General features: G+C 39.6%; 1 long non-coding RNA gene across 1 annotated transcript; it reads left to right on the forward strand.

Annotated features, from left to right (window-relative positions):
• Positions 1–9,501: 9,501 nt before the first annotated feature.
• On the forward strand, positions 9,502–10,202 carry LOC127126008 (uncharacterized). The gene is made up of 3 exons (XR_007804869.1): positions 9,502–9,579; positions 9,651–9,919; positions 10,018–10,202. It is a non-coding gene; the product is annotated as an uncharacterized LOC127126008 (long non-coding RNA).
• The last annotated feature ends 17,642 nt before the right edge of the window (positions 10,203–27,844 follow it).

The raw sequence follows: 27,844 nt of genomic DNA on the forward strand, positions 1-27,844 counted from the left end.
CACCACCTGAGGCGTCACTTCCTTCATCCTCCTGCAAGCGACAGGATTCACAAGTTCCACCTCATACAGATGATGTTGTTGTTCCAGTTTCACCTCTCGTTAATGATGTTATTGATCCAATGCCACCTCTGGAAGGTGAGGTTGTTGCAAATGTCGAGCTAAAGGCTTTAGGAGGAGGTCAAGTTGATTTGTCCTTACTTCCTCTGTATCGAGACCATACTATCATACATACCTGTGACAGAGAGGTAGCCTTAGTTAAATTCTTTATTTTTTTTACCTAAACTTTAATTGTTGAAATTGATTATTTCTGCCATTGATTATTTCTGACAAATTTCAAGAGTGTGATGCCTAGAAGTTTGTTAACCACAGAGGAAGATTGTTGCATTGCCTCAACCGAATGAGGATTGGTTTCAATCGATTCTGTCATTATCTGGCTTGAAGGACTTATGCATGACAAGTTACACTCTGGTCAACCACGGGATGCTTAATGCATTCGTGGAAAGATAACACTCTGAAACCTCGTCGTTTCATCTACCGGATGGTGATATGTTTATCACACTAGACGGTGTCTCATGTTTATTACATCTTCCGACCAGGGGGAGATTCCTCGATCATGGGAGGAATACCAAAAACGAGGCAATCGAGATGATGGTAAAGTATCTAAGGGTTGATCTAGGGAAGGCTGATGGTGATGCAGAGCAGGTGGCGATCCACATATCGCATGCATTGAGAGCATACCTATTGTTTTTGGTTGGCACTTCGATTTTTGTGGATAATAGTGCCACGTATACTGACGTCGTATATAGTATTTCGTGGATCTCTAGGGGATCCATAAGTACAACATGGGGCGGCTTGCCTGGTCTACCTGTATTTGAAGTTGATATAGAGTTGTTTGTGGAAGGCGAAGCATGTCACGGGCAACGAGACACTACTGGTGGTAATAATTCTTGATTTTTGAATGTTTTTTTATCATTTTTATTTCATATTTGCAAAACAATTGTCGATGATTAGTGTGTTCCAAACTTTTTTATTTTAGGCTTGAACCCTCAAGCACTTTCGTGCATCGCTGGTTTGGCGAGTGTACTTGAGTACACTAAGGTTATTCCGCATGCTACTGCTTTTATCTTGCTCAGAGGGAACCCAGAGATCGAGCCTTTCAAAGTATATCTTTATTGTTTGGTTGTTAAGGACATGCACTTCAACAACCACGTTGATCACTGTTAAATGCAGCCATTTAACGAGATAGTGTTATACTCTAGTTGGTTGGCATTTGGGTCATGTCTTACGGCTTCTCATTTGCCTGAGCGCGTCATGTGACAGTTCGACTACATTCAGATCATTCTCAGACACCATGATGTCGCTACTCTTCCTGCCCTGACACATGGACAAACAAATGAGATGTTTGATGATTATGAAAGTCATCTGGTACCGGAGGAGGCACGGGCTACCATAGTCGAAAGTGATTGGAACTACGTCGAAGGGTACATCAAATGGTTCTTTAGAGTGTCACATTCATACATGGTGCATGTTTCTCCAGGAGATCCGTCGAGACCAGCTCATCAGGAGATACTATAGGAGAAGCAGGCTCACCTAGATCATATTGATGATGTCTTTCCTAGGTGTCGTCGCATGGTGGAGATTGTCCGGGCAAGAATTGACAAGGGTATCTTCCCTGATGGGTCTGGTGTCAGACGAGTCCTAGATGCCATCATAGCGGATGCACATGGGGTATTATTATATCAGAGACATCGTCGGAGGACATAAGAGATTGACGGCCAAGGAGGTAAAGGAGAGGTTGTCAGACACACACGGTATTAGCCTCTTATTATTTTGTTATAGTACTATAGTTTGTACTTTATTTTGACGGTCTTACTGCATTTTGTATTTCAATTGTACGACATTTTCGACATGTATTGCTATTTTATTTTCGACACACACAGTAGTAGTCTATTATTATTATTATTATTATTATGTACGTCAATTTTTTTATTTTCGATCGTACGTTATACTTCATCTGAACACATATAAACAACTTATAGCATTAAATACATGTTATGATACATTCCGGAGATGTATCTTCGAAATATCCATGAATATTCATCTTTGATACAATTCAAATGTAAATCGCTTATGAGTTGGTTGTGCTTAATGTTTGAAATTATTCCAGAAATACATCTCCGAAATATTTCAATGTTTATTCATAAATAGGTTCGTCTGGAGATGCATCTCCGAAAACTAGAGACATTTAAATAATTTTGCATGGTGGCTAAGAAGTATCCAAGGTGCATTAAAAACTCTCAATGAATTAGTCAGTATGGATTGGTTTGTCAAGTTCGATACGACATAAGGTTTAACTCTAACTCTTTAAATTATATATCAAAATTTATATAGTTTTTTTAGTTCATTTTTGAAAAGACGCTGCCTGTTAAGGTTAATTTGTATGCATTGTGCATAAATAAAAACAATGTATTGAAAATCAATCAAAAATAATATATTGAATTGTCTCACTTTATAACTTTATTTCTTATGTTATATTCAATATATTTATGTTAAGTATTAGTATATATTAATATAGTCTAACAAAAGTAGTAAATTATTCAACGGTTCACTTCACTGTTTTATCATATTCTATTAATTTTTATTACAATATTTATGTATTATTTTGAAAATTTTAAACTTTAAGTGTGTTATGGATCGTTTAGAAGGCCCGAGGATAAATGCCTAATAATAAAGCGAAATAAGTAAGGTTTAAGGATATCTAATAGTAAAGCGAAATAAGTAAGGCGCATAACAAGTATACTTTATAACTCTTTTAATAGGAATTCGCGTATGAGGATTATTCTGACCGTTCATATCAATCTATCGGTTGATTGTGATTTACGTTTCATTCCACGCTTTTAGTTGTCAACAGTTTCTCCTATTTAAGAGCGAAAGTGTGTCATTTCTCATGTATTTAAATTAATTTTCATTCATGTGTCACTCTTACTCTCTTACCACCTTAAGCGTTGAAGTGTTAATTTTGTCGGTCAACTTCATCTCCACCATATCGGAAGCTCAGAACCACTGCTCGTTATCGATTAATTCAGGTTCCACCACGGAACATTGGTGTTGTCTATTAGAATTGAAATCTACTCTTGCTCATTTTGAAGTCTAGATTTCTCTTGTTAGAAGTTCAAATCTCTTTCAACTGAAGTAGAAATCTTTGTTTCCCTATCACTTTCCTAGAATTCCAACTTCCTTTCTCTCAGTCCATCGACTATCGTATCATATGTCGAACAAGTGACTCGAAACACACGAGGGGTGAATTGTGTTGCATTGAAAAACAATGTCCATGTAAAAAATTGTTTATAAAAGAAATTGTTTAAAACAATTTTGAAATGAGTAAGCAACTGAATAAATAAATTGAATAAAATCATAGTTAAAAACAAATTCATACACAACAAAAATAAACAAGTAATGAAAATAGAGAGAGTCAAGGGGTAAGAATAATGCATCAAAGATTTATACAGGTTCGATCTAATCACTTGGCTTACGTTCTTTCCCCCGATAAAATATTCTCAAGAGTTCCACTATAAGTGTGAACTTTTAGAGGTTATGCCCACAAAACTTCTTACTGTTAAATTTAGAGTTTTACACCGACTATCCTTCAAACCAAACACAATCTTTTATATCATGTTAATCTCGAACAAGATAAGAGCTTTTATAGCAAGCGAATCTCACAGACTAAACATGAGATTTTGACTGACAAACTGACAAACTAAATAATAGCTTTTTTAATTCAGTTCAACTTAGAACCAAACAACAAAATCTTACAATAGATATTACAAAAATGCCCAACACCTGGAAAAAAATACCTCACAAGTAAATTTCACTCTCGTATCACTAAGACAAAAGTGAAAAAGAAATAAATAGAAAAAATAAAGCGAAAAGTGAGAAAGAGTATTCAAAATACGTTTTTTTAAGGTGAATGAAATGATAAACGGGATCTTTATTGATATGACAAAGTATGGTCCAATTATGAAAATAATTCATATCGTATATTACATAATACTTTTGATGGATAACATAAGTTTAATATCGCTCCAATTCCCTTAACCGATAAAGAAATTTATCAACGACAACAACACATTAATGTTGCCTTTAGAAAGAAAAAAAAGATTTTGCAGAGAAAAATATATGGAAAAAAGGGTCAATATTCTTTGATCTTCTGTATTGGTCTAACCTTAACATAAGACATTGTATTAATGTGATACATATGGAGAAAAACGTGTGTGATTGAGTAACTGGAACACTTATCAACATTTAAGGAAAAATAAAGTACGGTAAGTATGTTTGTCTTTATATGGTGGAGGTGGGTATACACCAATAACTACCCCCCAAAAGAAACAGGTAAAAGAACATGTCTGCACCCAACATGTCACACTTTGTCTATAAAAGAAAATAAATTGTAAGGGTTTATAGAGTATCAAAGTTCCCCAGGGATACTTATTAAATGTCAAGAAACTTGTATCAATGTGAGCTAGCATTAATTGGTCGAAAATCTTATGATTGTCATGTTTTGATGCAACAACTTCAACCAATGGCTATTTATGGTATCGTGCCCAAAAAATGTAAAGGAAACTATAACTATATTGTGATTATTCTTCAATGCTATATGTAATAAAGTCATCGATCAACAAAATTTAGATGATTTGAAACATGAGGCTGCAATAATCTTATGTCAATTGGAGATGGATCTCCATCCATCCTTTTTGATATTATGGTTCACTTGATTGCTCATCTAGTTAATGAGATTGATTTTGTGGCCCAATTTATTTAAGGTGGATGCATCCAGTTAAGTGATACATAAAAATATTTAAAGGGTATATGAAGAATCGCATCCTCCAGAAATTTCAATCATTGAAAGGTACATCACAAAATAAACTATTGAGTTTTGTTCAAACTATTTGTTAGAAGCGAATTATATAGGAATTCCTAAGTCTCTTCATGATAACAGATATGAAGGTAGGGGTACTCAAGGTTTAAATGTTAATTCAATGGCCCATGATGTAGTTCTTCAAACACATTTGTATATATTGAACAAAATTTATGAATTTCAAACTTACTTATCTGCTTACAAAAGACTTATCAATGAAAAATTCTCCCTGATGAAGCAAAAATGGTTGTTGAAATAGCATAACAAGACTTTTTGTATTAATGGCCTAAGCCCAAGGAAACGAACTGTTAGAAATTATGGCTTGATGCCTTTCTCATTGTATTTGATACTATATATAATAGTGTCGGTAATTACAACTCATAATGACTAATCATAATTAATTACAGCTCTTAATGACTAATTTTCTATTCTATGAATGTAAATTATTTACAATAAATGTGTTTGATTATTTCCTGATTAACATCCCCCCTCAAATTGATGAGGCTGGTCAAAGAGCATCAATTTGCTAACAAGAAATTGATGTCGTGGGCGTGGAACAACCTTGGTAAGAATATCTGCAACCTGCAACTGAGTACTGACGTGAGAAAGTGATATTATTCGATCATCGTAGGCGTCACGTATTGAATGACAATCAACTTCGATATGTTTGGTGCGTTCATGAAAAACAGGATTTGCAACAATTTGAATGGTGTAACAACCCGATTTTTAGTATTTAATTCTTATATTATTATTATTATATTTTATTTTATTTATTCACTACGCCAAAAATGACTTTTAACAGCGCATCTTAGACAGCGCTTTTAAAAGAAAGCGCTGTCTAAGGTTAAAATTAAAATAAAACACGGAAAATGTTCCAAAAAAATAATGAAAGCGTTGTCTAAGGGGGGGTCTTAGACAGCGCTTTCTAAAAGCGCTGTCTAAGACCCCCCCTTAGACAGCGCTTTTAGAAAGCGCTTTTAAATATAGACCTTAGTCAGCGCTTTTGATAAAGCGTGTCTAAAGTCTTTAAATTAAAAAAAAAATTAAAACCAAAAGCGCTGTCTAAGGGGGGGTATAGAAAGCGCTTTTGGAAAGCGTTGTCTAAGGCATACCTTAGAAAGCGCTTTCCACAAAAGCGCTGTCTAAGGTCTAATTAAAATAAAATTTCAGACTCCATTTCTATTTTCGTTCTCTGTTCTTTTGTTTTCCCTCCTGCGAACGTTGAAACCCTAACAGCGAAAACCATAACAACGAACACGAATACACTTCCATTTTTCGGTTTCAATCATTGAACGTGTTTGAAGAATCGTACGTGTCTCGACATTTGGGTGTTGACTTCGTTTTTCGTTTCTACTGTTCTTCATTTCTTGCGGTATGTTCTTCAATATTTCTTCATTTCTTCGTTTCTACTGTATAATCTTGTTGAGAATGTTGAGAATGTTTATAATCTTGTTGAGAATGTTTATAATCTTGCGGTAGTTTACTAATGTTGAGAATGTGCATAATCTTGTTGACTGAGTTTAGTGTATTATTCTTTGTAAATAACTTCATCAGTATTTTTCATGCTCTGTTATTTTGTTTGGTTCAATGCTTGCTCTTTTTGTTTGTAAAATACACTATTGATGCTCAATTGCCAACCCTAACTGAATGAGAAATAAAAAGGTAAGTAGGTAGTATTAAATTTCATACATTGTTTTGTTACAGTGTCTGTGTCTACTTGACTTTAAACTCTAAATATCATTTTGGATTTAGATGTTCAATATTGTTCAAACTTCATGTTTCCTTAGTGATTATACTTGAAGATTGAATAGGTAGTTTTTTTTCTTTTTAACTGTGAAAGTGTTGTTCATCTCACTTTCATTCTAAAGGAACAAGATTTCTCCCATAAAATGATTGAACGAACTCTAATATAGTTATAGGTATAGTTATAGGTATATTGTAATAGAAAAAGTTTGATTCTTGTAATATAAAAAATGAAAGTGATGAGGTAATTAAAGTTGGTATATTGGCGTATCGGATACGTTATTGAAGTTTATATTAACATTGGTTATGTATAGGTTTTTGAAGTTTAAAATGAATTGAACTTTATAATTGTTAGGATATTCAAAGATACTACCTTAGTTATGTATTTTCGTCTGGATTAATTGTTTACTTTAATAAGTAGGAAAACCATGGATAAAACATGGATCTGTGCCGATCGAATGACCAAAGAGTACGAGAGTGGGGTTTTGGAATTCGTTAAGTATGCTGTTCAACACGCTGAAAACCCCAGACGAATGCATTGTCCTTGCTTGCGTTGTTGTTATATTGGTAAGGTTGACGCACATGGATTGAAATCGCATTTGCTGATACTAACTATCAATCTGTATGTTTTTCTTAGCGATGTTTTAACATCGAAGAAGAAAGAAGAGGTTTTTGTATGAAATTGGCCGGAAAGCTTCTAAGAGGGTTTCGGACATTTTTATCATCCAAGTTCCTTAAGGATGCGGATGGTAATTTTGTGGATGCGGAGCTTCCTAAAAAATATGAAAGTTTGATATCGGCTGAAGAATGGGAAGCTTTCAAATCCAAAAGACAAGACCCGGTTTTTCAAAGAATAAGTGCTACAAATCGGGAAAGAGCATCAAGTCCCGCATATCCGTACCGAAAAGGACGTGTCGGATATGGACGCTTAGAACAATCCATGGTAAGTATTTATAAATTGCGATAACAAATTTGTTCATCATATATTAGTTTTATCTGATCAAATTGTATGACTTAATGTGTAGCTGCAGAAGGAGGAAAGTTCAGAAACATCTCTTCCTGCACATGTTTTGTGGAAGGAAGCCCGTGTGGGCAAATCTGGAGTTCCTCAAGAAGAAGTTTTACACGTATACCAGAAATGTGTAAGTATAACATTTTTTTCATTAATTGAATAACATTTTTATACACAAGTATTTGACAAGTATACGGTATTCATCTGATTTTTCAGGAGGAGCTATCTCAGTCTTTATCTCCCGATGATACTAAGGGCATACTTAGTCGGGCATTAGATGTCCCTGAGTATTCTGGTCGGGTGAGGGGTAAGGGATTTGGAGTCACTCCGACCTCCCTGAGTATTAAAAAAGGAAAGGCTCCTAGTAATCGGGAGCTTCATGCAAGATTGGAAGCCATGCAAGCTGAGCTTGATGCATTGAGGAGAGAAAGAGAGGCTAGCGCCTCAACAGTATACAGAGATGCTTCGGACAAAGACAGTATCAACTGTACCTTTCAGCCGAACATTCCAGAGGTAATTACATATAATTGTCTTAAATTGAACTATTTGCTTAAATTATGTATTTGACATATATACACATTAACGATTTCTTGTTATTATTGGTTTTAGGGCATTTCCCATTGTCAGCTGTATTTGTCGTCACCATACTATCGGATGGTTGGCAAGGGAAAAGTGCATAACGTTAGCGGAGTATTACTCCACACTAGAGAGCTCCCTGCTGGATGTTTGAAGGTATCAGTTGATATTGCAGTTGAGCCGAATGCAGCATTACCATATCCTAGCAATGATTCAGATGCAACAACGGTGCACGAAGCAGTAGGTTCGTTTGTTGCATGGCCGACAAACCTCATATGCGTAGGATATGAGGTATGCTTAAAACTTATGTTAACTTTAATGTGTATATTCAAAGTTTAAAATTTATGCTTAAAATTTTACTTACATATTTTCCTTGGTTATGTTAAATAGACTCCCACAAAATCCAAATCAAAAGATAATGCGATTCCACGGTATACCGAGTCCACGGTTTCAAGAAAAGAGGTAATATACAATTATATGACATATATTCATGGAAGTTGTTACATTCTTAATTTGATCTAACTATTTATATGACATGTAGCTTCAAGAAAATGAGGTTAGCAATGCCTCCGCACAACAAAAAAAGGAGGTTAGCAACGCCTCCGCACGGGTAAAAAGTTCTGGTGCTAAGAAGACCGTAGCTAGGAAAAAACCTACCACCAAGTATAGGTCGTGCCTCAGGACATTTCTAGAGATGACCGATATACCGACCGGAGGTGTTCGGACTGTACATATGGAGGTAGGGATTTTCGGATTTGATTACGACCAAATGATTGGTAATGAAGACTTCATGCAAGTTTTTAGTCATGAAGAAATCGGCGTCACCGTTGTCAATACATATATTAGGTAAATCCGGTCTACTTTGTTTTATTAATTAAACAACTTATGTTAATGATGTTTACTTTATGTTAATCCGGTTTACTTTATGTTTCAAAAGAGGTGTTAATGATGTTTTTATATTAGGTTTTTGTATGACAAATTGATGCGCCCCAATGGTTTGGACGTGTCATTCGGATTCTTAGCACCCGCGACCGTCAACTTAGGTTTAATCTTAAGTAGACCGGATACCGTGACGGAGTACGTTCTTCGGATCCTCATGGACAATAAAGATGCAGAGAAGTTGTTTTTTATACCGTTTAATACTGGGTTAGCATTTCATTCTAAATTCATCTATTATAATTATTTTCCAAGTTACCATCTAACATTTGCCTAATCATTACAGTGGACATTGGTTGTTGCTCGCAATCAATCCTATCCGAGAAATTGTGTATTATCTTGACTCGTTAGGAAATGATTGGACAACATACCCGGATATGAAGGTCCTAATTGACACGTAAGTGAGAATGTTCAAAATTTTTCTTAGTTTATGTGAATTGTTCTAATTGCTTCATTTTATTTTATTAGCGTCCTACAAGCTTTTCGGGCCCAACGAGATATCCAAACCTCAAGGAGGGGCGCCAACTCCATTACATGGATTAAAGTGGCGGTATATTTTTAATTACCACATTTTTTATTATATTAGTGATGACACTTGATAAAACTTAGGATTTATAATCCATATTTTTTTTCATATGTAGTGTCCTCAACAACGTAATCAAATAGATTGCGGGTATTTCATGTTGAGGTTTATGCGAGATACTCTTGCTTTGGGCCGATTAAAGATTCCCACCGATGTATGTATTTCTAACTTATGAGTTATTTTTATATTTACACATATCTCATATAATTAAATAGTTGGAATTAATTCAAAATATGTTATATTATTATGTAGTACTTTGATGAATTCAAGTGTGCATTTTATACAAAGGATCAAGTGGACGAAATCAAAGAGGAGTGGTGTCAATTCATGATAAAGCTGTGTAATTAATGTGTACATTTGTAGTATATGTTATGACTTGTAAATGTGTACATAAATTTGTATATATTTTGATACATTTAAGGCAAAATTGGTTTGAATTGGTATATATATATATATATATATATTTGTTAGCCAAAAATTGGTAGAAAAAAAGGCCAAAATGGCATATATAAAATGTGATAATTGTCTGTCAAAATCTGGTTGAAAACAGGTAGAAATTCTGGTTTATAAACCTGGAAAAAATGTGGTTTAAAACAAAAGCTTCAAAAATTTTCGTATACCTTAGACAGCGCTTTTGTAAAAAGCGCTGTCTAAGGGGGGGATTAGAAAGCGCTTTAGGCAAAAGCGCTGTCTAAGGGGGGGGCTTAGACAGCGCTTTTTGAAAAGCGCTGTCTAAGGTATACCTAAAAAAATTAAAATAGGAGGGTCTTAGAAAGCGCTTTTGGCCAAAGCGCTGTCTAAGGGGGTGGGGCTTAGACAGCACTTTTCGAAAGCGCTGTCTAAGGTATACCTAAAAAATTTAAAATAAGAGGGTCTTATAAAGCGCTTTTGGCCAAAGCGCTGTCTAAGGGGGGGGGGGGGCTTAGACAGCGCTTTTAAGATTTAAAAAAGCGTTGTCTAAACCTTTAGCAGCGGAGGTTTAGACAACGCTTTAAAGCGCTGTCTAAGGCTAAAAAAAGCGCTGTCTAAGGTCTTGTTTGTTGTAGTGATTGGAGTGTTAATTAATTAATTGATTGTTAGGTGGTATAATAATTGATTATATTAATTAGTTTGGTGTGTTAATTAATTATTTAGTTGATATGAGATATAATTGAATAATTGAATTAATTAACTTGGTAGGTATATTGTGTTAGTCTAATTTAATTGAACTAATTACAGATATTTTAATATTAGGTCTTATTGGATCTATTAATTAAATTAGAGGTATCATTCTTTAAGCCCAAATATAATACCAATATATAAGAGGTGAGGAGAGTGAGGAGTAAGATTAATTTAATCATTGACGGCAACAGAGAAAGAAAAGAGGAAAAATAAGGAGAAGAGGGGAAGAACAAGAGAGAAGCTAGGTTTTCCAGAAAATTGAAGAGGTAAGGGGGGAATCCTTATTATTATGGGTTAGTATGATTGGGTCAATGGGTAGAAATATGTTACGTTGAAATCCCTAAATTTCATGGTTTTTGGAATTGTTAGGTTTTGATGAGTATTTTGATTTGTGGTGATTTAATTGTGCTAAAATTGTAAATTAACTTTGTATACTTAGAGTATTGTATGAGTTATATATTTCTGAACGTTTGGCTTTTTACGGAATCGAAATCGGAGGTCCGAAAGTCCTTCAACGATGAAAAACGCAGAAAATTTTGCATTCTGTTTTGTGGTAACCGGTTACCCACCGAGCGTTAACCAGTTACTTGCTAAAAATTTGCTCAGAAATTGTGTTCTGTTTTGCGTTAACCGATTAACCAAATGCGTTAACCGGTTAACACTGTTGAAAATCTGCCAGGACATTCTTTCTGTTTTGCGTTAACTGATTAACCAAATGCGTTAACCGGTTAACACTGTTGAAATCTGCCAGGAAGTGCATTATGTTACGCGTTAACCGGTTACCTAAATGCGTTAACCGGTTAACACTGTTGAAAAATGAAAAATTATGGATTTTAAATGCTGTAATCATTTTGAAATGAAATCTAATTGTGCGTATTTGATAATTAGTGTATATATGTGAATAATGGATTGTGAGGAATGTGTATATGTACTATTGGTGGATAATTCATATAATTGAATTATGGTTATATGTGGAATGATTAAGATGGTAGGAATGATCTTAATTGCATATTATGTGAATGGTGTATTTGTTATGAATGTGTATATGTACCATTGGTGGATAATTCATAGAGTTGAATTATGGTGATATGTAGAATGATTAAGATGGTAAAGATGATCTTAATTGCATATATTATTGGTATGTGTACATTCATTCATGGTATGGTCGGCTTCATGGTGGAAGCGGTGAAACTGTGGGTTTACATGGTGATAGACGTTGATCCTTAATTGGAAATAGCGTAGCAGACGTTGATCCTTAATTGGAAATAGACGTAGTGGCTTGGATTCTAGATATTGAATCGGAAAGCGGTGAAACTGTGGGTTCACATAGACGTTGATCCTTAATTGGAAATAGGCGTAGTGGCTTTGATCTTGTCCGAATCAGAAGCGTGGCTTGGATTCTAGATATTGAATCGTAAAGTTGTGAAACATTGGGTTCACATTGCGGTACCACATGCATAGAGTCACATGTCTTGCATTGAGTCACATTAGAGTTATGTGATAATTGAGTGTATGCATGGTTGTGATTGTGATGTGTGTATGAGATATGGTAATTGAATTTTGTGATGTTTGGATACATAACTTGGCAAAGTATGTGATTATGTGATAATTGTGGTTATGTGTATATTGGGAACATAGTATTGGATTTTAATATTATACTCCTTGAGTTTTGATGGATGTTGAAACATGTGAAATAAATGTTAGTTAATATTATTGACATGGTTATACAAGGTATGATAAATTCCGTTAATTATTGATTTAATCATTGTGCCTTATTATACTTCTTCATAATGATTTGAATTCTCACCCTTTCTGTTTGAATGTTGCCTTTACATGGGCATCGCGCAGATACTCAGGAGTAGTATTGCTGAAGTAAGTGGAAGGTAGCTCATTCAAGATTTAGCCGGAGAGCTTCCGTATTCTAGTTTGGAGACTAGGTAGTGAGTCAATTCTCTGGTCATGTAACACGGGGTAGATTAGTAGTATTGAACTCATATCTGGTTTGGATACGTATTACGTTATTGCTTGTGAACATGTTTATTTGAAATTGCTGTTTGAGAGGCCATAGTGTCAAATATTCTGGATATGGTTTTATTTTATCTCGAGGAGATTATTGAGAGATGATCATGGTATGGGTGTTGAATGTAGTTTTAAGTGTCGGGTTTTTGTTATCGTATCCACAGGGATTGTGAGATATCACCGCCTTTCGACAGTTGTTTTAATTCTTAGCTTAAGGTAACAATGGGTGTCATACCCCAAAATTTGCCCATTGAAATTACAAAGCATTTTCCAAGACCCTCTGACTTGTTCTGCAAGGCACTGATATCAAATGGACAAAAGCCCAGCTCACAACAGGCCTAATCCAAAGTGGCCCAAAATAGCTTGCTCGCTAGGCGAGCAATTCCTTCGCCTAGCGAATATCTCAGCATGCCACTCGCCCAGCGAAGCATCAGGTCCAGAAAAAGCCCAAACCTAGTTTGCTCGCTAGGCGAGCAATTCCTTCGCCTAGCGAAGCTTGCGAGAATTTGAAAATTTGGACCTCATTTTAAGCCCATTAGGTCACCATTGCCACTACTATAAATACATGCTCTTCTGCCACGAACAAGGACACACGAGACGGACGAAGACGGACGGAAACACGCATCCAGAGGGAGGAACACAGAAACCCTGCTGATCCAAAGAGTTCAGAAGGCGGAAACCCTGAAGGCCGCTTACCCGCTCCGAAGCTACCACCACTCAGCTCAATCCGGCTCGCCAATTCAAGGTTGCAACTCGATTTGCAAACAGGTTTGCATCATTATCATCGCTTTAGTTTCTTAATTGGCATATGATATCACTTTAGGGTATTAATTTACACATGATTATCACTTTGTATTCTTATTTTGCATGTGGCACCGCATTAGTGTCTTAATTTGCATGTGACATCGTTTTGTACTCTCATTTGGCATATGGTACCACTTCATGTTCTTAATTAGTGGAGGATATCATAATTGAATTCATAAACATTTTGAAGCTTTGCATGAGAATTTAAATGTGCTTGAACATTGTGAAACTGAACCATATAATTATGTGTTAGAGGCCATAGGCCATGCTGCTGATTGAGGTCATAATTTCAAACCCGTGGCCGCTCGCTAGCTCATCGCTAGGCGAGCCCGCAGCGAGCCTTCGCTGAGCCTTCGCTAGGCGAAGCAGAAGCGAACAGGACAGGGGCTGCTTCGTCCCTTTGTTGCCCGTTTTATACTTACCTAATCATGACTCTGCATCATTTGGCTTAAATTCCTGGCTGTTATATTCATTTTGTGATGCAATTTCCAATTGTGTTTTATCTCAATGCTATAATCTGTGTGTTAATGGTGTAAAGGCTAGCATACTTCCGAAGAAATAACCGGCTAGGTACACCGCTTTATGCATGGGAAGACTTTCATGGAGATGGACTCTAAATTATTTCACTTTAATGTGAAAATTCATATTGGTTGCCTAACCAATTTTAATGTATTGATCCTTAATGTGTTGATTTTAATGTATCGATTCAATGCGGTATCACCATAATTACCTAATGAACTTAAAACATGGACTTTAAATAAATGATATCGGACCTCTCTCTATTACCCCACGATTACAATATTACGGTCATGTCCCGCGAATATGGGGATATCCTTAGCAAAGACCCTTCGGTAAAATCATCATAGTCCCTCGGATGTTGCCTTCGAAAATACGACTTTGTCCCTCGATGACCCTTCGGTGTAGCCTACGGTTAAATGATGATAGTCCCTTCGAATGCTAAGGTATCCTCACAACTGTTGCCTTCAATGACCAATCGATGACCCTACGATGACCCTCCTACATCCCCAGGATAAAACTACTTACTTCTCAATAGTACGGACAGTTTTACCCTCATAAGGATAGGAAATGCCCGGAAAGACCTCGGACAGGTATAACCTTAATTGCTCATTCATAACAAAAAAAATATACTTTTCACCTCACACCTTTCAAACATCTTTTTGGAAAATCACCACTTAGCATACATCCGCACTAGGATCATTGCCGAGTTATATTCTTCTAAACTATTTTCTAAATTAAAACGAGATAACCACTTTGTATACATTCATGCAAGAATCATTACAAAGTTAAATTCTCATTTTGCAAAACGTTTTTTATACATTTTTCAACCACCTTTTTCAAACAAAAGAAACATAAATGATTGAGCAATTAAGAGCCCATGGATAACCATGGATACAAAGGGTGCTTACCCCTTCCCTTTGTATAAAGTACCTCCCGAACCTAAGAATCTAAATTAAGGTCTTTCCTGTTCTTTTCCGCCTTTCCTTATGGGATAAAAGAAAAGTCGGTGGCGACTCTTGCTAACCGCGACATTGCGATTACAAATCCAATAAGGTCCAGTTCACCGTACGACAGAACTGGCGACTCTGCTGGGGACGATAAAGAGAGGTCCACCTTAAAAATCATTTATGTTTGAATTTGTTCTTTCGTTTTAAGGGATTGTCTGAGTGAAAGATCCTACACCCGGATCTAGTGTACCTTAGGTAAGTAGCAATAGATCATCGCGACTATCCGGCGTATACTAGAATGGTCAAAATGATGGCTACGGTTAATGTGACACTTTGGTCGTCCTGATGTTCCTCATGTTCACTTGAGGAAAATTTTGGCTTCCGCGTGGTGTCATCAAAGCATTAACCAGACCTTTAGAACCCTAATTGACTCATCCTAGCCATTAGAAAGTAGTGAGATAACTGGCTTCGGTTCCGACTGAGGTTGGTTGATACTCGATACTACACTCTTTGAGATTGGACTTTAGGGAAGCTTCGGTCAACCACTTGGTGTTGCACTGAAGTGGACTTAAGGAAAGATCGATGATTTGAGATCCTTCTAGAACCCGGTTACTATTCTAGGACAGGTTGAACCAACCAAACTTCAGTGGGGAGGGTACTTACCTATGGAACTCATGCAAGCCTTAAAACCTAGGAATAATTGTTGTGTGACATGCTTGTGCTTGCATAACATCATAACATCATAACATCATAACATCATGGCATTATACTAACCATTTCAAGGACTTAGGAATTTAGCTTTGCTCTGTCGAACAGGTTATGGCTTCCAGGAAGACTATCCGGATCAATCTTGTAACGATCTCTCCTCAACTCAAGGATTTGGTGTCAGAACTCCCCGATCATGCTCAGTTCCACAAGAAACATGGTCATCTTCTCAACTTAGTTACCACCGGTTTCAAAGAAGATATGATGAGAGTTCTATTCCAGTTCTTCGATCCTAAACATCATTGCTTCACTTTCCCAGATTATCAGTTGGGACCCACATTAGAAGAATTCTCCCAGCTGCTCGGGATACCTATCCTGGACCAAATACCTTTCAGTGGTCTAGAAAAGATGCCAAAGTCTGAAGAAGTTGCCGCAGCTTTATGCATGACAAAATCTGATATTGAGACCAATTGGGTAACAAGGAGTGGAACGAAAGGTTTACTTGCCAAATTTCTGATAAGTAAGGCCCGAGAATTCCTAAAAGTTGTGAATGTCCATGCTTTCGAAGATGTTTTAGCATTGCTAATCTATGGTTTGGTGCTATTCCCTAATCCGGACCAATTCATAGATGTGAATGCTATTAAGATATTCCTCACTCATAATCCTGTGCCTACCTTGCTTGGAGATGTCTTGCATTCCCTTCACACTCGTACTATGAGGAGGCAAGGGACTCTCATGTGCTGCGTACCTTTGTTGTCTAGGTGGTTTATTTCGCACCTCCCTCGATCAGTCTTGAAGAATGATCAAAATCTGAAATGGTCTCAAAGGATAATGGCACTCTCCCATTCAGACATCCGTTGGTGTTCCAATCTCAGAGAAAACGTCACTCTCATCGACCGTTGTGGAGAATTCCCTAATGTACCACTCCTGGGGATAAGAGGAGGTATTACTTATAATCCTGCCTTAGCCCTACGTCAGTTTGGGCATGCTCGAAGAGATGGTCCACATAAAATGATTATTCAAGGTACAGTGTTTGACTATGACAATGACTCTCAAGGTCTCCGCCAAAGGTTTGTACGAGCTTGGGGCATGGTGAAAAGAAGCAATTTAGGAAAGAAAAATTCTATTCCTATGGAGCCTTATCTCAGATGGGTACGCGCCAGAGCTCACGAACTTGTCATGCCATATCTTACAGTCGGACCATTGATTGTTGAATCAGAGGCCGAAGGAGCTACTTCCCAGATCATTCCTTATCCAGATATGCCTACTGATGTTGAGGAATTGAAAAGATCCTGGACCCAGTTGAGAGAAGAGAGAGATACTTTCGAAGCTCAGTTCAATGCAGAAAGGAAGAAAGTGTTAGAGCTCACCAGTCAGCTTAATGAGGAACGAAGACTCAATGCATATCTTCGCCCGAAAAGAAGTCGCCCCTGGGAGACTTGAGCTTTGTATTTTTACTATTATTCCTTTTGTAATGAACATTGATCAAAAAAAAAAAGTAGCAATAAAACATTTCCCTCCTGTTGGGGATTTATGCAGAGTTAAATTCCAAAAGTCCTTGAAAACATTTCATACATTGCATCGCATAACATAACATTGCATAACAGGTGTTCTAAAAGACCATATTCTCACGGTCTGCCTCTTAAACAGAAAAATGGATCTCGAACAGACTGTCAAAGATCTCCAGACTCAGAATGCTCAGTTCAAGGAGATGATGTTAAGCTTATCCAAAGGGCAGGAGGAGCTGAAGGCTCTTTTGGCTGAAAAGAAGAAGGACAAGAAATCTGTGAGCTTCATTAACCCGGGCAGAAGGCGTAAAGGACAAGCTACGGGAATCAAATTTGGAATCCCGAATGGCCCAGAAGAGGGGGCGGAAAATGATTCAGAGGAGGAGAATGTTGATTTCTCTAACCCTGAGGATGATGATGAGGAGTATGAAAATGAACAGTACTCTCCAAGAGATGATAAGTACAAATTGCTGGAAGAGCGCATGCTAGCCATGGAGGGTCAGAAAACACCTGGTCTGGATTTCGAAAGTTTGGGTCTGGTCTCCGATGTGACCATTCCTCGCAAATTCAAAATCCCCACTTTCACTAAGTACGATGGTGCGTCTTGTCCTCAGATGCATCTAAGGGCTTATGTGAGAAAGATCCAGCCGCATACCACTGATAAGAAACTGTGGATCCATTTCTTCCAAGAGAGTCTATCTGGCACTCAGTTGGAATGGTATTATCAGCTCGAGAGCTCTGACATCCGCACCTGGACTGATTTAGCAACGGCTTTCTACAAGCAGTACCAGTACAATTCTGAATTAGCACCTACTCGGCTGCAGTTGCAGAATATAGCCATGGGATCTAAAGAAAGCTTCAAAGAGTATGCTCAGAAATGGAGAGATTTGGCCGGCAGAGTCAAACCCCCTATGACTGACCGAGAATTAGTAGACCTGTTCATGGGTACCCTGACTGGCCCATTCTACAGCCACCTACTGGGGAGTTCTTCATCAGGTTTCACTGAACTTATACTGACAGGTGAACGGGTGGAAAGCGGCATTCGAAGTGGAAAATTACAGGCAACTACTTCTACAAGCAGTAAAAAGTCCTACCATGGGAAGAACGAATCGAATGTTGTGTATGGTCAAAAGAATCATAATAAGAAAATCGGTGACCATGCCATTGGAGCAGTGACGATCGCGGCCCCGCCAGCTCAAAACTTCCAGCAAAGACAAGACAGACCAAGAAGGCAGTTTACCAAGCTCAATATGACTTTAGCACAAGCATTGCAAAGTATGCTAAAGGTAAACCTGATCACTCTCAGAGGTCCTCCTGCAAATGCCAACACTGCTTCGCCTCGTTATAATCCCAATGCCAGGTGTGCATATCACTCCGATAGCCCCGGGCATGATACAAACGATTGTTGGCTGTTGAAGAATAAGATTCAGGACATGATCGATGCTGGGGAAATCGAGTTCGAGCCTCCGGAGACTCCTAATGTCATCAATGCACCTATGCCTAATCATGACAAGGCTGTTAATGCTCTCAATGACGATTCTCTCATCACTACTGTAGCGGACTTAACATCTCCTCTCCCGGTCATAAAGCGGAATTTATCGCAAGCTGGTTTATTTCCAGGTTGTACTGAAGATTGCAATCTTTGCACACTTTGGCCCGAGGACTGCTTGAAATTGAAAAATGGCATTCAACGGCTGATGGACGACCGTACAATTCTCTTTGAAAGGGTTTCTAAGGCGGAAAACCCTATTGAAGAAATATCTATGATTGCAAGGTCCAAAGTTCCGGTTAAGATTACCGCTCCCAGGGTACCTGTGAAGATCATTGCTGAGCCCAAGGTAGCTCCCCTGATCATTACTGCACCTGGCCCGATACCGTACTCCTCAAGCAAGGCCATTCCGTGGAATTATGGAGGTGAGGTTTACATCCATGGCGTAAAGCAAGTTGGTGATTCTGCTAATCCTAATGACATCGTTGGGACTAGTAAAATTACTCGAAACGGAAGGATCTTCTCTCCAGAGATCTCACCCCCAGCTCCCGAGACTCGAGGAAAGGAACCAGTCAATCCTTCTCAGTCAGAGACACCGGTCGAAGATACTACTGAAGACGTTGCCAAACGAGAAACGGAAGAAGTGTTGAAAATCATTCGCAAGAGTGACTTTGATGTTGTAGAGCAGTTGGGGCATACCCCATCTAAGATCTCAATGTTATCATTGCTGTTATCTTCTGAATCTCATGCCAATGCGTTGATAAAATTCTTGAAGACTGCTCATGTGCCTCAGGAAACATCTGTCGATCAGTTCGAACATTATGTGGCTCACTTGGCTGTTGACAATGGCCTAGGATTTTCCGACGCTGATCTGACACCAGCGGGAAAGAACCATAATAAGGCCCTGCATATCTCCATTGAGTGTAAAGGCATCACCCTGTCTCATGTGCTGATCGATAATGGCTCTTCTTTGAATGTGTTACCGAAAGCCGTGCTCGAGAAACTTGACTGCAAGAGCGTTGAACTGAAGCCTAGTGACATTGTGGTGCGGGCTTACGATGGTGCAAAGAGTGTTGTCCACGGTGAAGTTGTTCTCCCTATCAAGATAGGACCTCAAGTTTTCAACACTACCTTTTATGTAATGAACATTCGTCCTGCCTACTCCTGCCTACTGGGGCGCCCTTGGATTCATGAGGCAGGTGCTGTGGCTTCGTCGCTCCATCAAAAGCTGAGGTATCCAATAGAGGGTAAAATCGTCACCGTGTGTGGGGAAGAGGAATACATTGTCAGTAGTGTGCATACCTTCAGATACGTTGAGATGGATGGTGAATTCTTCGAGACTCCAACTCAGTCATTTGAAGTGGTTTCTCCGCCCGATCCTGTCCTTAAGCCAACTCCCTGTGTGCCCAAGGTTACTCGTGCTCCTCCTGCTATGATTTCTCTGAAAGATGCTCAAGCTGTGGTTGAAGATGGTGGCTGTACTGGCTGGGGTCAACTGATCAACGTACCGTACAAGTCTGACAAAGCTGGTCTGGGATTCAACTCTGAGAAGACGGTCAAAGATCAAATCAATGTTGTAGAAGATGCTGACAGTGATTGCGACCTGGATAGTTGGATCTACCCGACAATTGGCGACGGACTCAATAATTGGAAGGCTGAAGACACTATCCCGATCTCCTTTAGTCAGGAGTAATTGTTATTGTCTATTTAGCATTGCAAATTCTAATTGAACTTCTTAAAGCATTGTGTCTATACCCGGGGCACAATAGCTAATTTGTTAAGGGTTTTGTCATTTCATAAGCATATTTTCATATTCAATAAATCAATGGACCTTTTCGCATTCAAATATTGCGCTCTTTATTTTTCCTGTCGTCTTTCAAACGAGCTATGTTTTCTTACACACACTCACGTAACAAATTGCAGATCCGTACTCACTCTGGATCCTATTGATAATAATTCCGCTACTGTTCATTATGACTTTGAAAATCCAATCTACCAAGCCGAAGATGGAAGTGAGGAAGATTGTGAAGTCCCTGGAGAGCTTGCCAGATTGGTACTGCAAGAAGAAAGGACTATACAGCCGCATGAAGAGTCCCTCGAAATTGTAAATCTGGGTACTGAGGTAGACAGAAAAGAAGTCAAAATAGGAGCAGGATTGGAAAGCAGTGTCAAGGAAAGATTGGTTCGGATGTTACATGACTATGTAGAGGTTTTCGCTTGGTCTTATGAAGACATGCCCGGGTTGGATACTGATATAGTGGTACATCGGCTGCCTACGAAGAAAGACTGCCGTCCTGTCAAGCAAAAAGTTCGCCGCATGCGTCCTGAAATGTCCGAGAAAATCAAAGCCGAGGTTATGAAACAATTCAATGCCGGTTTTTTAGCTGTTACTTCTTATCCTCAATGGGTTGCTAATGTGGTGCCAGTGCCAAAGAAAGATGGTAAGGTGCGAATGTGCGTAGATTACAGAGATTTGAATAAAGCGAGTCCCAAAGATGACTTTCCGCTCCCGCACATTGATGTTCTAGTAGACAACACCGCCCAACACAAATTATTCTCATTCATGGATGGTTTCTCAGGTTACAATCAGATTAAGATGGCACCTGAGGACATGGAGAAAACTACGTTTGTGACGCAATGGGGCACTTTCTGTTACAAAGTAATGCCGTTCGGTCTAAAGAACGCCGGGGCAACATACCAGCGTGCTATGGTGGTTTTGTTCCATGACATGATTCATCATGAGATAGAAGTATATGTGGATGACATGATAGCTAGATCTCATACTGAAGAAGAGCATCTCGATCATTTATACAAACTGTTCGAGAGGCTGAAGAAGTACAAATTGAGATTGAATCCGAACAAATGCACTTTTGGAGTAAGATCCGGTAAACTCTTAGGCTTTATTGTCAGTGGTAAAGGAATTGAGGTTGACCCGGCTAAAGTGAGAGCTATTCAAGAAATGCCAGTTCCCCGTACGGAGAAAGAAGTCAGAAGTTTCTTGGGACGCTTGAACTACATTGCTCGATTTATCTCCCACTTGACCGCTACCTGCAAACCCATCTTCAAATTGCTGAGGAAAAATCAAGAAATGATATGGAATGACGAATGCCAAGAAGCTTTTGACAAAGTCAAGAACTACCTCCAGGAACCTCCGATTTTGATACCACCAGTTGAAGGAAGACCTCTAATCATGTATTTGACCGTGTTAGAAAATTCAATGGGGTGCGTATTGGGGCAACATGACGAGTCTGGTCGAAAAGAGCATGCCATATACTACCTGAGCAAAAAGTTTACCGACTGTGAAACAAGATACTCACTGCTCGAGAGAACTTGCTGTGCTTTGGCCTGGGCTGCTCGCCGACTAAGACAGTATATGTTGAATCATACCACTTTGTTGATTTCTAGGATGGATCCCATCAAATACATGTTCGAGAAGCCTGCCCTCTCTGGAAGAATAGCGAGATGGCAGATGATCTTAACAGAGTACGATATCCAGTACACTACCCAGAAAGCAATCAAAGGAAGCGTGTTGGCTGATCATTTGGCTCATCAAGCGGTGGATGATTACCAATCTATGAATTTTGAGTTCCCAGATGAGGATGTCATGTTTGTTGCTGATGATGAAAAACCTAAACCAGATGAAGGACCCGAATGGGGATCCCGATGGACTATGGTCTTTGATGGATCTTCTAATGCATTGGGCCATGGTGTTGGGGTTGTACTCATTTCTCCTGGAGGTTACCATACGCCTCTCACTGCTAGACTATGTTTTCATTGTACCAATAATATGGCTGAGTATGAAGCATGTATTTTTGGACTCAAAGCTGCTATAGATTGGCGAATCAAGTTTTTGAGTGTGTACGGAGATTCGGCCTTGGTAATCAGTCAGATCAAAGGGGAATGGGATACTAAACACCCAAATCTCATCCCTTATCGAGAGCAGGTGATGACATTAATCCCATACTTTGAAGAAATAGCATTTGAACATATTCCACGAGAGGAGAACCAGCTGGCAGACGCATTAGCTACCATGTCATCTATGTTCAGAGTCAGATGGGGCAGCGAAGCTCCCATGATTACCATTGGACGGTTAGATGAACCAGCATACTGTTATGGACTTAACACAGAGGAGGTACAGGAAAAACCTTGGTTCCACGACGTAAGAAGATATTTAGAAGCTCAGGAATACCCTGAAGGGGCATCCATCAAGGACAGAAAATTCCTGAGGAAGTTCTCCGCTAAATTCTTGCTGAGTAATGGAGTGTTATACAAACGTAATCATGACTCGACTCTGCTTCGCTGTGTGGATCAAAAGGAAGCGGAAAGGATTATGGAAGACATGCATGACGGTATTTTTGGGACTCATCCTAATGGACATACCATGGCCAAGAAGATTCTGAGATCAGGGTATTATTGGTCTACCATGGAAGCTGATTGCCACCATCACTCCAGAACCTGCCACAAGTGTCAGATCTATGCGGATAAAGTACATGTACCTCCTGCTCCATTGAACGTGTTAACAGCGCCTTGGCCCTTTGCAATGTGGGGCATCGATATGATTGGAGAGATTAAACCTACGGCTTCTAATGGACATCGTTTCATTCTCGTCGCTATTGATTACTTCACAAAGTGGGTAGAGGCAGCCTCCTTCGCTTCTGTCACCAAGAATGTGGTGGCACGGTTCATCAAGAATAGTCTTATTTGTCGGTATGGCATCCCTGAAAGAATTATCACTGACAATGGTACTAATTTGAATAACAAGATGATTACTGAACTCTGCACGCAGTTCAAAATAAAGCATCATAATTCTTCTCCGTACCGGCCAAAGATGAATGGCGCCGTGGAGGCTGCTAATAAGAACATCAAGAAGATCATACAAAAGATGACAGTAACGTACAAAGACTGGCATGAGATGTTACCGTTTGCTCTCCATGGTTATCGCACTTCAGTACGCACCTCGACAGGGGCAACTCCTTTCTCTTTAGTCTACGGAGCGGAAGCTGTTTTACCAGTGGAAGTCCAGATTCCTTCTCTAAGAATCATGAAAGAGGCGGGCTTAGACGAAGATGAATGGATTCAGACTCGACTTGATCAAATAAACTTGATTGACGAGAAGAGACTTGCGGCTGTTTGTCACGGGCAGATATATCAGAAGCGCATGACCCGGGCATTTAACAAAAGAGTCAAGAGACAGGTGTATCAAGTAGGCGACTTGGTGATCAAACGTATCATTCTACCACAAGGTGACCCCAGAGGCAAGTGGACTCCCACATACGAAGGGCCATTTGTGGTTAAGAAAGTATTCTCTGGTGGAGCCATGATACTTGCTACAATGGATGGCGAAGACTTCCCGCATCCTGTGAACGCGGACATAGTTAAAAAATACTACGCATAAAAGAGACCCGCTAGGTCGACGTACCTAGGCAAAAGTAAGGGCATCCTGGCGAACCAAAAGGGTTCGGGCAAAAATTAGGGATAAATATATAAAGACGTATACCCGGCAAGTCGAAAACCTGAGAAGGCGGCTTGGGCAAAAAGGGGTATCCCGGTGGACTGAAAACCTGAAAAGGCGGTCCAGGCAAAATTAGGGATTAAAGCGTATGACTATGTCCCGTTCTCTGTCAGCTTCAACCAAGTTCCAGGGACTGAACAAGCCAATCACTTCTATCCGACAGCAGGAGATGAGATGCTTGAAGACATAATGACAGTAGTGGAATCAAAATCAATAGGACTTATTCTGCATAGCTTTCTTTTTGTTGTCTTGACAACTTCCTCTTACTAGGATTTCTGTCTCCTTGTACACAAATTGCCTGTTTATAGGCCCTCTTTCAAAATCAATACAATTTCATTGCCAAAAAGATGCTTTTGTTTTTACCTTTTCTGTTTTGTTTGCGTAAACGTCCATTGATTTAACTTGAATTGACTTATGCACTTGAATATGACCCATAAATGCGTGCCTAAAATAGCAATAGCAATTACTACACGACTTCAGGATCGAGGAGAAGGTCTAACCACGCTTTCCAAGGAGGCTGTCACTAATTCGATTCCCCGGCAACGCCAATTATTCCCCAGAAGAGGTCGGCATCGCCCTACCGAAAGGTCATCCCTTCTATCCCCAGCCAGGCCCCGTGGGACAGAACCCAAATCCCCAGCTAAGGAAGGGCCATCCATACCAATGTCTCCGACCAGCAGACTGAGATCTATCTCCCCAGTAGTGTCCCTTGGAAGAATGTTTCAGACGCCTAATGCATTCATTACATCATTTCATATTACATACCTGCATACAACGCTCACATTTACTTCATTCCACATCATATACTTTACATAATATATACATGCATACACATGCATACCAGGTTCGCAAGCATAAAACATCTCATGCATCATGACATGGCATGAAGCTAACTGTGTTTTTCAGGTTGATTATCCTCCTGATTACATTCAAGATTCAACTATATCCCTCAGATACTGCCTAGCATATGGTACATTCCGAGGTGTAGTCTAGCGTACGACCACTTTCTTCTTCAGCTACACCTTCCAGATATACTCCATGTCAACATTCATTCTGACATTCTCCCAATGGTGGCATCTCTAAGCCCACCCCAGATATTCGCTGCAAATACAACAAACAGTATCAGATACAGCCTAACGTACGGTTCATTCTGATTCAGCCCAACATATGGCTCTTTCAACTCAGATACGGTCTAACGTACGATCTATTCTGACTCTCAACAACTCCAATACGGTCTAACGTGCGACCCATTTGGACCTCCAACTCAGATACAGCCTAACGTACGGCTCATTCTGCAACTCCAATATGGTCTAACATACGACCCATTTGGACCTCCAGCTCAGATACGATCTAGCGTACGATCCCTTCTGATCTTCAACAACTCAAGTATGGTTTAATGTACGACCAAGTTAAACCTCCATCTTCTCAGGTGCTACCTTCGGACAGGTACATTCCTGAATGGTAGTCTAGTACACGGCTACTCCCTTTCTCAGGTGCTACCTTCGGACAGGTACATTCCTGAATGGTAGTCTAGTATACGACTACTCCCCTTTCTCAGGTGCTACCTTCGGACAGGTACATTCCTGAATGGTAGTCTAGTATACGACTACTCCCCTTTCTCAGGTGCTACCTTCGGACAGGTACATTCCTGAATGGTAGTCTAGTATACGACTACTCCCCTTTCTCAGGTGCTACCTTCGGACAGGTACATTCCTGAATGGTAGTCTAGTATACGACTACTCCCTTTCTCAGGTGCTACCTTCGGACAGGTACATTCCTGAATGGTAGTCTAGTATACGACTACTCCCCTTTCTCAGGTGCTACCTTCGGACAGGTACATTCCTGAATGGTAGTCTAGTATACGGCTACTCCCCTTTCTCAGGTGCTACCTTCGGACAGGTACATTCCTGAATGGTAGTCTAGTATACGACTACTCCCCTTTCTCAGGTGCTACCTTCGGACAGGTACATTCCTGAATGGTAGTCTAGTATACGGCTACTCCCTTTCTCAGGTGCTACCTTCGGACAGGTACATTCCTGAATGGTAGTCTAGTATACGGCTACTCCCTTTCTCAGGTGCTACCTTCGGACAGGTACATTCCTGAATGGTAGTTTAGTATACGGCTACTCCCTTACTCAGATGCTACCTTCGGACAGGTACATTTCTGAATGGTAGTCTAGTATACGGCTACTCCCTTTTCAGCAGATTCAGCCTAACGGACGGCCCATTCTGCAACCCAGATGCGATCTAGCATACGATCCATTCTGATCTTTCATCCCCAGCAAAGTCATCCGCCTAATGAACAACTCACTCTGGTATTCAGACGCGGTCTAACATACGATCCATTCTGATCCCTTATCCCCAGCAGTATATAACATACTCTGACTCCCCAACGAAGTCAACAGCATGATGGATAATTCACTATACGGTCTGATGTACGACCCGGTGTGACACCCATGTCTCTAGATATCGTCTAACGTACGACACAATCTGGAAATCTCCTCAGCAAGTTGCTTGGATGGCATCTCTAAGCCCATCTCCGTCAAGACTGATGGACAAGCGCAAATTTTCGGGGCATTATAGTGTTCAATAATCTTTCACCTCCAGACCACGAACGGCACATGCCATTCTACTCTCTCGGTGCAAGAATATTGAACAGGGGCAACTGTCATACCCCAAAATTTGCCCATTGAAATTACAAAGCATTTTCCAAGACCCTCTGACTTGTTCTGCAAGGCACTGATATCAAATGGACAAAAGCCCAGCTCACAACAGGCCTAATCCAAAGTGGCCCAAAATAGCTTGCTCGCTAGGCGAGCAATTCCTTCGCCTAGCGAATATCTCAGCATGCCACTCGCCCAGCGAAGCATCAGGTCCAGAAAAAGCCCAAACCTAGTTTGCTCGCTAGGCGAGCAATTCCTTCGCCTAGCGAAGCTTGCGAGAATTTGAAAATTTGGACCTCATTTTAAGCCCATTAGGTCACCATTGCCACTACTATAAATACATGCTCTTCTGCCACGAACAAGGACACACGAGACGGACGAAGACGGACGGAAACACGCATCCAGAGGGAGGAACACAGAAACCCTGCTGATCCAAAGAGTTCAGAAGGCGGAAACCCTGAAGGCCGCTTACCCGCTCCGAAGCTACCACCACTCAGCTCAATCCGGCTCGCCAATTCAAGGTTGCAACTCGATTTGCAAACAGTTTTGCATCATTATCATCGCTTTAGTTTCTTAATTGGCATATGATATCACTTTAGGGTATTAATTTACACATGATTATCACTTTGTATTCTTATTTTGCATGTGGCACCGCATTAGTGTCTTAATTTGCATGTGACATCGTTTTGTACTCTCATTTGGCATATGGTACCACTTCATGTTCTTAATTAGTGGAGGATATCATAATTGAA

This window comes from Lathyrus oleraceus, chromosome 3 (genome assembly GCF_024323335.1).
Source record: "Lathyrus oleraceus cultivar Zhongwan6 chromosome 3, CAAS_Psat_ZW6_1.0, whole genome shotgun sequence".
NCBI classification, from domain to species: Eukaryota; Viridiplantae; Streptophyta; class Magnoliopsida; order Fabales; family Fabaceae; genus Lathyrus; species Lathyrus oleraceus.